Source organism: Balaenoptera physalus, assembly GCF_965194825.1.
Source record: "Balaenoptera physalus genome assembly, chromosome: 17".
In the NCBI taxonomy this organism is placed as follows: domain Eukaryota; kingdom Metazoa; phylum Chordata; class Mammalia; order Artiodactyla; family Balaenopteridae; genus Balaenoptera; species Balaenoptera physalus.
In genome coordinates this window covers 40,646,552-40,658,066 of record NC_138895.1, presented here as the reverse complement: position 1 = coordinate 40,658,066, position 11,515 = coordinate 40,646,552, and the positions used below count along the sequence as shown (strand labels likewise).

The window sequence follows — 11,515 nt, the reverse complement described above, 5'->3', positions numbered from 1 at the left end:
GAGACCCTGTCAGTTTTGTTCATTGCTATATCTTTAGAACAGAAAACAGTGCCTGGTAGACAGTAACCCCTCAATAAATATTTGCCTAATACATGAATAAATAATTTGTGAAGAAGAGAATCAATTCTATTTTAGATATGTTGAAATTGAAGAGCTTGGAAACATGGGTTAAAAATGAAGAAAGAGATTTAGCAGCTACCTACCTAGGTGTGATAAATGAAGCTAAATGAAACTGATAAGAGTAGGTGAGTTCCTTCAGGTAAAGAAAAAGTGCTAAGAGAGAATAAAATGGGACTAAGTAGAGTAATCTCATAGAACCCTTGTTTTTGAATGAAGGTATAGAAGAGAATTCAGTTAAAGGTATGAGGAAGAGGCCATCAGAGAAATAAAGAACGATCCTAAGGCATACAGTTCCAAGAGGCAGAAGATGGTCAATCGAGCCCAAACCTACAGAGAAGAACAGCCAGATAAGGAGCAGCTGGATTGGTAGGAAGTCACTGATGACCTCTGAAATACCAGTTTTGGAATAGGGCAGAAACTAAGTCTCGGTGCCTTGAGACATGAAGAGGACGGGGTGAAAATGTGGAGACAGAGAGTCAAGAGTCTCTTCATGTCCCCTGAACTTCAAGAGTACCTGAAATATTTGTTGAATAAATGAGTACATAGAAAAATGAATACAGTTTTCTCCCCAGAACCAAGACAGCACATAAATTGCAGCTGAAGTCATGAGATTTAAATGGTAAACAAAACACTCTTTTCAACAACATAGGTTGTATAAAAATATTTCCCTAATCAAAATCAATTTTCTCAGTAGTTTTCCCTCAATAAACATACAGTTTATTCCTGTAACTCACTTTTAAGTGAGCTCCTATGACTTTCATTTGTACCTTGTTTTTTTATTTTTGTTTAAAATGCATTCTTGGTTAATGGAGCCTTTAGAAATTTACCTCGAGACCCTGACTCTGTCTCAGTGGGGACTGACCCTTGATTTCTTTGGAATTGATAGCCTCTCAGCTGTGCTCCATTGATTTAGCTTCCCAGGTATGCCAGAGGCAACCCTAGCGCATGAAGGAGTATTTCCTGGAGTGAACTAATAAAGGGCCTAGTTAGGAAGGTAACATGGTAATAAAATATATGTAAGATGAGAAATCACTCAGCTTTCCACAAGAATAACCACCAAATAGTTACATGAAGAAACATGTTTCTAGTGGGGTTTAAAAATAAATTATAATTAAATTTCTTGCTTTTCTGAACCCACAGCAAATTTATCTTAATCCGTCCCTGGGGTTCTCAAATAAGAGTGTGCATCAAAATCACCTGGAGGAGCTGTTCCACCACAGACTGCTGGGCCATACTCCCAGTTTCTGATTCCGTGGTCTGGGGTGGGGACAGATAATCTGCACTTCTAACAAGTTCTCAAGTGATGTGGATGCTGCTGGACAGAACCACACTTCCAAAAACTACTGGTCTATGCAAATTGTATACATATTTTCATAATTTTTCCCCTACTTTTCTGTCATCCTTCAGAGAAAAGGAGTCAAATTCTCATCCCAGCACTACTTCCCTGGTTTCTGTCAGTTTCTCTTGTGGAAAAAAAATTTTAAAGCTTTAAAAGCAAGAACAAAGTGATGTTAGGAGTAACCAAGCCTGGGTTTTCAGCTTCTACTCATTTTTAAGTGGAATGAAGGTTTTATCTTAGTCAAGAAGACGTTAGTGTCCCTTAGGAAAAAGAAGATGGTGGTATGACACTCCTGATTTCATATTATACTACAAAGTGAAAATAAAACATCATGGTATTGACAGAAAAACATATACACAGATCAGTGGAACAGAATTGAGAGTTCAGAAATAAACTCACACATAAATGGACAGTTAATTTACAACAAAGGAGCAAAGAACATACAATGGAGAAAGGATAGTTTTTTCAATAAATGGTGTTGGGAAAACTGGACAGCCACATAAAAAAATGAAACTAGACCACTATCTTACATCATACACAAAAATAAACATTAAGACTTGAATGTAAAACCTGAAACCATAAAAATCCTAGAAGAAAACATAGGCAGCACACTCTTTGACACTGGTCTTAACAACATCTTTCTGGATATGTCTCTTCAGGCAAAGGAAAAAAAAGCAAAAATAAAAAGGACTACATCACACTCAAAACTTTTGCACAGCAAAAGAAACCATAAACACAATGAAAAGACAACCTCCAAATGGGAGAAGATATTTGCAAATCATATATCAAATAAGGCGTTAATATCCAAAATATATAAAGAACTCATAAAACAACAAAAAGCCTGATTTAAAATGGACAGAGGATCTGAATAGACATTTTTCCAAAGAAGACGTACAGATGACCAACAGGCATATGAAAGGATGTTCAACGTCACTAATTATTAGGGAAATGAAAATCAAAACCACAATGAGATACCACCTCCCACCCATTAGAATGGATATTATCAAAAAGGCAAGAAACAAGTGTTGGCAAGGATGTGGACAAAAGGGAACCCCCATGCACCGTTGGTGGGAATGTAAATTGGTGCAGCTGCTATGGAAAACAGTATGGAGGTTCCTCAAAAAATTAAAAATATATATGTGTCAAACCCAATCTTCCAATTTATTCCTCCCTCCGCCTCCTACTCCCCAGTAACCATAAGTTTATTTTCTACATCTGTAACTCTACTTTGGTTTTGTAGATAAGCTCATTTGTAGCCTTTTTTGAGATTCCACATATAAGTGATATCATATGATATTTGTCTTTCGCTGTCTGACTTACTTCATTCAGTATGAGAATCTCTAGGTCCATCCATGTTTCTACAAATGGCATATATATACAATAGATAACTAATAAGGACCTGCTGTATAGCACAGGGAACTCTACTCCGTACTCTGTAATGGCTTATGGGAAAAAGAATTTAAAAAAGAGTGGATATATGTCTATGTATAACAGATTCACTTTGCTGTATACCTGAAACTAACAGAACATTGTAAATCAATTATACCCCAACAATTTTTTTTTTTTAAATTACAAATAGAACTATTACATGATCCAGCTCTTCTACTTCTGGGTATTCATCTGAAGAATATAAAAACACTGGTTTGAAAAGATATATGCCCCCTATGTTCACTGCAGAATTATTTACAATAGCAAAGTTATGGGAACAACCTAAGTGCCCAAAAATGGATGAATGGATAAAGAAGATGTGACCCATATATATATACATATATATATATATATATATATATATATATATATATATACTACTCAGTCATAAAATATAAGATGCAATCTTGCCATTTGCTACAACAATGATGGACCTTGAGCATATTATGCTAAGTGAAATAAGTCAGAGAAAGACAAATACCATATGATTTCACTCACATGTGGAATATAAAACAAACCATAATAAAATAAAACAAGCAAAAGAAAAATAAACACACAGATACAGAGAACATATTAGTGATCACCAGAAGGGAAGTGGGGTGGAGGAGGGTGAAATGGGTAAAGCAGGTTAACTGTATGGCAATGGATGGAAACTAAACTTTTGGTGGTGAGCACACAGTAGTGTATACAGAAGCTGAAATATAATGTTGTATACATGAAACTTAATGTTATAAACTAATGTTACCTTAATAAAAGAAAGAAAAAAATGATGTTAGTGCCACTTAGAAAATAAGAGCTCAAATGAAATCATACAAATATGGTTGAACTATCTAGCACTAAAAAGTGATTCTTTTTCATTTGCAAAACAGGCATAAAATAAACACTTGTCCCCATCAAAGTCCTTAATACTATTTAGAAAAGGAGGGTGGTATTCATAAAATGACAGAAGAAAATAATACTCATGTGCCACATTGATCTTTATTTTTCCATTTTTTATTTTGTTTTTAAGTCAAAGAAGAAACAGCACACTTAGAGTCTAAACAATCTAAAGGTAGACTGTAGTGCTTAAATTGGGACCTTCACAATTAAATTATTTTTCTTCCTTTACTCAATGTATTGACAAAGAGAAGAGCATGTTATCCTAAGTAGGGCATAATCTGACTGTGCAGAGCTGATGGGGCAAGTCATGTGAGGCTCTAAATGAGCTTCTTACCTGCTCTACACTTGAGCAATTCCAAAGAGATTAGGGTCACGTTGATTAAAACATTTGTAAGAACAAATTAATATTCGAAGTGGTACCAGCTGTAGATTTCTGCTTATTTTCCAGTTCTAAAAAGTAAAGATTAAAAATAAAATTAAGGCAGTACTCAATAAATATTTTTGAATAAAATAAATATTAACTATCTCAGAGATTTCAGAACATTAATTTCTAAAGAACACACTAAACTATTTATGCTTGATTTGCTCTTTTCCCACACACAAATAAACAAACTTAACTAGCTAAGAAGGGCATACGCAACACTAAACAAAATTCAATGATAAAAGATTATCTACACTTTTATCCAAAGATATTATTACATTGTCTAGCTATAAAGTGTTTGGGATGAAGGTGAAAAACGATACAGAATCCACACAAACCTGATTCTTATCTACAGGGATGTTAAGTTGATCAATCGGCAGAGACTAATTGAACACCTCAGTAGACATCTCAGTTTTACCTGTCTAGCATCCATTTCTCATGGAAATTAATCTTCCTAATACTCTGTTCATTGTCTGCAATGTTCATTAAGATCTCCACTGGCTGGGTTTCAGGCAAGTTGACCAATATATGACAAGTTTTTGTACTTAAAATATCTCTGATCTTAACTTCTCAATGTACAAAAAAAAAGCAGTCAAAAACCCTGTCAGCCAACTTAGTGTACATGTCCTGACCACTATATTTGAAACAATGGCATCCTCAAAGCTTACCATTTATATGTTTTATAAACAACTTTTGAAATTGTTTATAAACAACATAGCTCTCAGAGAGAGAATCCAAAACAGAGTCACAGCTTAATTTGTTGATAATGCTACTTAGTTTTATCATAACCCACTGGGCTATCATCATCACAATCCACAGTGAGAGATTTCATTACTGTTCTGTTCACTCTTCTACAAAAGAACTTTGAGGGCCTATTCAAAGGTTCAAGCACCTAAGCATAGTTATTAATACATCCTTGAGAGAGTAATAACCTTCCAGCTCTGGTGATAAATCAATGGGGAGCCAAAGTCATACATCATATCACATTTACATCCACCTCCAACAGTGACTATGAAGGGCTCAGAGAATACACAGCACTATTCTAACAATAAGTATTTGGATGAAGGTGAAAAAATGGAATCTCTACAAATCTGACTTCTTTCCGAGAAGTTTACGTGATCACCCAGGAAACATTTACTGAAATTCCCAATGGGCATCTTGTTTTTGCCTGTCAGCATCCATTTCCCATCTGCCAGCACAAAAGCCCACCTTTTCCTTTAAGGAACTACCCATTCTCCAATTTAAGTGCAAATGTCATGAAAGTGAGAGGGCAACTGATCCCACCCCCCGTCTCAAGACATAGCCATGTAACTCAGGCAGAGCACATGACCCAGAACAGTCCAATAAAACCAATAATCATCAGCCCCAAAGCTTTCCCTGAATCTACTGAGAGAAGGAAGCTCTTCCTCTAAAACCAGAAGGCATATTTTAGGGAGCTCTCACCTGAGAGCAAAGCCAAGACAAAGGAAAGCAGGAGGACAAATTCTTGATGAAAAATTTGGATACCTGATCCAGCATGACTAAATATTCAGCCAAACCCATCCCTGGACCTTCTTCATTACTTGAATTAGTGTTCGGTTTCTTTAACTTGCAACCAAGAGTTCTGAAAAATTACAAGCAACCAAAAACCTGCACCCCGTTAGACAAAGTGGCAAAGATACAAAGATATATAACAAACAATTCCTGCCTCTAAGAATCTTTCAGCATCTAGTTGGAAAGATAAGACATAAACACAAAAAATAACTAGAAACATAAGGCTCAACACAATGATAGGTTCTATATGAGTACAGAGAAAGGAGATACCACCACAGACTGCATATTAAGCAAGACTTTAGAATATAACAAAATGGTGAACAAGATGTTGAGGGATGTCCAGGATGTGGCTACCTGGCAAAGGTACAAAAGGACATTTAGAAAAGGTGAAGTATGAGAGCAGTAATTCAAGAATGTGCATTTTGTAACTGGGGAAAAAATACAGTATAAACAGTAAATGGATCATAAAATGTTGAGTCATGGGATATCAACAATAAATATATTAGTCCAGGGACAAAAAGAATTCATAAGTAGTTGTCCAATGATAGACACATTATGTATAATATTTCAGATCTACTTTATATAAGATCATATTGATTAATTAGATTATAATGGCTTAATGTTAAAATTGTGCTTGAAGAACTAGTGACAAAAGCCAGAACCTAAATGTGGCCTTTTCCCTTTCCGTATACATAGAAGATAACCCTCTCATCCAACAAGCTATTCTTGTCCACTACTGTAATACATCTCATCTAGAACTAAAGGGCTATAAAAATAAACCATGCTACATGAACTTCACTCAACTTCTGTTTAAGAAACTAGGACAGAGGCGGTAAAAGACAAACATACACCAAGGAAGTAAACGTGGCCATACAGCTATCACATTTGCTTTGTCCAGTTTCTCCATGAGGTGAAAAGTTTATAACAGAAATTATTAAAGGCATTTTCTATTTCCACTGTGGTTTTAGCTATTTTCCCTTGGGTCGTTAAGAAATTGTATGGGCAGTTTCCTTTGGCTCTTGTTGCAAGCAGGAATGCAAAATGTCTGTGTCCCTCATTCCCCTACTTGGGGGTATTATTGTTTAGTTAATTAGAATACAATGTTGTATTAAATTTTTTTTTTTTAATTTGTGGTACCAATCTGTATTTATAGTTGTCACATTCATGGTGATCTATGTATAGGTTCAAACATTTTGACTGCTTCAAGTAGTCATTCACCAGTTACATTAATATTTTTTGAAACATCTTTATTGGAGTATAATTGCTTTACAATGTTGTGTTAGTTCCTGCTGTACAACAAATGAATCAGCTACATGTATACATATATCCCCATATCTCCACCCTCTTGCACCTCTCTCCCACCCTCCCTATCCCACTGCTCTAGGTGGTCACAAAGTACCGAGCTGAATTCTCTGTGCTATGCGGTTGCTTCCCACTAGCTATCTATTTTACATTTGGTAGTGTATATATGTCAATGCTACTCTCTCACTTCGTCCCAGCTTACCCTTCCCCCTCCCCATGTCCTCAAGTTCATTCTCTACAACTGTGTCTTTATTCCTGTCCTGCCCCTAGGTTCTTCAGAACCATTTTTTTTTTTTTTTTTTTTTAGATTCCATATATATGTGTTAGCATATTGTACCTGTTTTTCTCTTTCTGACTTACTTCACTCTGTATGACAGACTCTAGGTCCATCCACCTCACTACAAATAACTCAATTTCATTTCTTTTTATAGCTGAGTAATACTCCATTGTATATATGTTCTCAATTTCTTTATCCATTCATCTGTTGATGGACACTTAGGTTGCTTCCATATCCTGGCGATTGTAAATAGTGCTGCAATGAACATTGTGGTACATGACTCTTTTTGAATTATCGTTTTCTCAGGGTATATGCCCAATAGTGGGATTGCTGGGTCGTATGGTAGCTCTATTTTTAGTTTTTTAAGGAACCTCCATACTGTTCTCCATAGTGGCTGTATCAACTTACATTCCCACCAACAGTGCAAGAGGGTTCCCTTTTCTCCACACCCTCTACAGCATTTATTGTTTGTAGATTTTTTTGATGATGGCCATTCTGACCGGTGTGAGATGATACCTCATTGTAGTTTTGATTTGCGTTTCTCTAATGATTAGTGATGCTGAGCATCCTTTCATGTGTTTGTTGGCAATCTGTATATCTTCTTTGGAGAAATGTCTATTTAGGTCTTCTGCCCATTTTTGGATTGGGTTGTTTGTTTTTCTGATATTGAGATACATGGGCTGCTTGTAAATTTTGGAGATTAATCCTTTGTCAGTTGCTTCATTTGCAAATATTTTCTCCCATTCTGAGGGTTGTCTTTTCGTCTTGTTTAAGGTTTCCTTTGCTGTGCAAAAGCTTTTAAGTTTCATTAGCTCCCATTTGTTTATTTTTGTTTTTATTTACGTTTCTCTAGGAGGTGGGTCAAAAAGGTTCTTGCTGTGATTTATGTCATAGAGTGTTCTGCCTATGTTTTCCTCTATGAGTTTTGTAATGTCTGGTCTTACATTTAGGTCTTTAATCCATTTTGAGATTATATTTATATATGGTGTTAGGGAATGTTCTAATTTCATTCTTTTACATGTAGCTGTCCAGTTTTCCCAGCACCACTTATTGAAGAGGCTGTCATTTCTCCACTGTATATGCTTGCCTCCTTTGTCAAAGATAAGGTGACCATATGTGTGTGGGTTTATCTCTGGGTTTTCTATCCTGTTCCATTGATCTATATTTCTGTTTTTGTGCCAATACCATACTGTCTTGATTACTGTAGCTTTGCAGTATAGTCTGAAGTCTGTGAGCCTGATTCCTCCAGGTCCGTTTTTCTTTCTCAAGATTGCTTTGGCTATTCAGGGTCTTTTTTGTTTCCATAAAAATTGTGAAATGATTTTATCTAGTTCTGTGAAAAATGCCATTGGTAGTTTGATAGGGATTGCACTGAATCTTTAGAATGCTTTGGGTAGTGTAGTCATTTTCACAATGTTGATTCTTCCAATCCAAGAACATGGTGTATCTCTCCATCTGTTTGTATCATCTTTAATTTATTTCATCAGTGCCTTATAGTTTTCTGCATACAGGTCTTTTGCCTCCTTAGGTAGGTTTATTCCCAGATATTTTATTCTTCTTGTTGCAATGGTAAATGGGAGTGTTTCCTTAATTTCTCTTTCAGATTTTTCGTCATTAGTGTATAGGAATGCATGAGATTTCTGTGCAGTAATATTGTATCCTGCTACTTTACCAAATTCATTGATTAGTCTTATTAGTTTTCTGGTAGAAACTTTAGGAATCTCTGCGTATGGTATCATGCCATCTGCAAACAGTGACAGTTTTACTTCTTTTTTTCTGATTTGGATTCCTTTTATTTCTTTTTCTTCTCTTATTGCCATGGCTAAAACTTCCAAAGCTCTGTTGAATAATAGTGGTGAGAGTGGGCAACCTTGTCTTGTTCCTGATCTTAGAGGAAATGATTACAGTTTTTCACCATTGAGAATGATGTTGGCTGGGAACATATTTTACCAAAGGCCATTATCAGCTTTGTATTGAATAGGAAACTTTGCATGTGATTATTCTCTAACTTAATAATTACTATTTCTGATACACTATCTCTCATGGTTATTAATTGTTTCCTGGAAATTTTACTAAGAAAAGTGGACTCATCATAATTCCTTGGTGACATAGTTTTCCATCTAGAGTCATCAAACTCAATAATGTTATATGAGAAAAGAACGTCTCTAATACCTTATCTCTTGATACCCATTTAAGTTTCTATTTCCATTTGTGGCATCATCTCCAGTATAACATATATTTCTACCAGTATAAAATATGTTCATTTGAAATAAGCTTTTACAAAGGAATTACAACACATACTCTTATAGTAGACATGTCTTCAGAAACCTCAATTAATAAAACCTCACAACTCTGTTAAAGATAATTACTGCTTTGGTCATTGTTTACAGTTAGAAATTGAAACGCTAAAAGACCCTTTCTGTCAAGCCAAAGTCAGAGAAGAGGCAAAGGAGTTGGTCTATCATTAGACATGCTTTTATATCTTTTTACCAAAAGCTTTAAAATGTGAAATGCTATATAAAGTCTAAGTTTCACTCTTTACTCTTCACAGTGAAATGCATTATTTCCTGAAACAAATAAACATATGATTATAATCCTCTCGCTATTTTATGGAAAAGTAGTCTTGTGCTTTAAGTTTGAATATGCATGTTTACTAAATTTTATATTTGTTGAACAGTGGAATTGAGAGATGTTTTTAAAATATTCCTAAGTGATAATCACTACCGTATTTTAAACTTTGAGAAGTCAAAAATTATCAAAATATATATTTATATCATACAGTATAAAGTAAAGCTTTGGATAAGATTTCAATATTACATGAAGCACAAGGAATAGGAAATAAGTGATAGATGGTTTCCTGTTTTCTCAAAAAATGTTATAATGGTAGGCAGGATAAAGGCTCCCCAAAGATGTCTAGGTCCTGTGACTACATATGTTACCTTACATGGAAAAAGTTAATCACACTTTGCAGGTGTGATTGACATAAGGATTTTTTTGTTTTTTTTTAACTTAAGGATCTTGAGCTTGGGAGGTTAGCCTGAATTATCCAGCTGGACCCAATTTCATCACAAGGATCATTAAAAGTGCAAGAGGGAGGCAGAAGAGAAGGTCCAAGGCATGGGGTCTGAGAAGAACTAGATCTGCCAATGCTGGCTTTGAGTATGGAGGAAGGAGATCATGAGCCAAGGAATGTGGGTAGCCTCTAAAAGCTGGAAAGAGTAAGAAAATGGATTATCCCCTGGAGTCTCCAGAAAGGAATGTAGTCCTGTTGACACTTTGATTTGAGCTCAATAAGACTCATATTGGATTTCTGACCTACTAAACTATAAGATAATAAATTTTGTTGTTAAGACTCCAAGATTATAGAAATTTGTTACAGCAGCAATAGAAAACTAATACTAGCATCATGTTCCAAATTAGCAGGACCAAGAAAGGCATGACTATGAGAGCCCCTCTCCCCATTTTGGAATCAAGGCACGCTGGAGCTAGAAGAGACTTTGGTCTAATCACTTCATTGTCCAGATGAGGAAACTGGTCCAGATATAATGAGAAGTAAGGTGACTTACCTTAGATCTCATAGTTCGAGGCAGAGACATGACTAGAATATAATTTCACTAAATTCTAGATCATTTTTAGTCATAGTATGCTTCCCAGCTTCTTTCACCAATGTAGTGTTTTGATTATAGTTTAATAATAATTTGCAGAACTGTTTGGAAGAATGAACAGTTATTGGAAAGTGCACGTATTTTCAAATAAACCATAGAAGAAGCATATTGCTTTGCTGTTCTGGTCTGTCTCCAACTGATGGCTAAACATATTCACTTGAATTATCCAACCATCAATTGAAACTCAACAAGTCTAAAATGAAACTTGAGTTCCTGCCTCCCAAATCAGCTCCATCTGGAATCTTCTGGTTTTCTCCCTCAGACCCTCTGAGGTTTCCCACATTCAATCAATTGCCAAGTTCTGCCATCCTTCCTCCCTCATGGTGCTTCCTTTCCTTGCATTTCTACTGCTACCCCTTATACCCCACTAGGCAAGCACTCTAACAGGTCTCTGTTCCTCAGTTTCTCTTCTCTTCAAACTCCAGTTAACCCAGCACAGCACTGCCAAATGATTCCTTCTAAGGTACATCTTTTTTTTTTTGTATCATTGACTTGTCCCCACACATTCAGGAGGACTCCGTTTCCAAACAGGATCAAGTTCAAACTCTTTA

General features: G+C 35.7%; 1 protein-coding gene and 1 pseudogene across 2 annotated transcripts in view; both read right to left on the bottom strand.

Annotated features, from left to right (window-relative positions):
• The window catches only part of LOC309647154 (small ribosomal subunit protein uS10 pseudogene), a 56,715-nt pseudogene that overhangs the window by 10,530 nt on the left and 34,670 nt on the right, over positions 1–11,515 (bottom strand). The gene's annotated exons all lie outside the window — the stretch shown is intronic.
• Positions 1–11,515, bottom strand: part of SLC26A7 (solute carrier family 26 member 7) — a 267,698-nt gene that overhangs the window by 241,363 nt on the left and 14,820 nt on the right. The gene's annotated exons all lie outside the window — the stretch shown is intronic.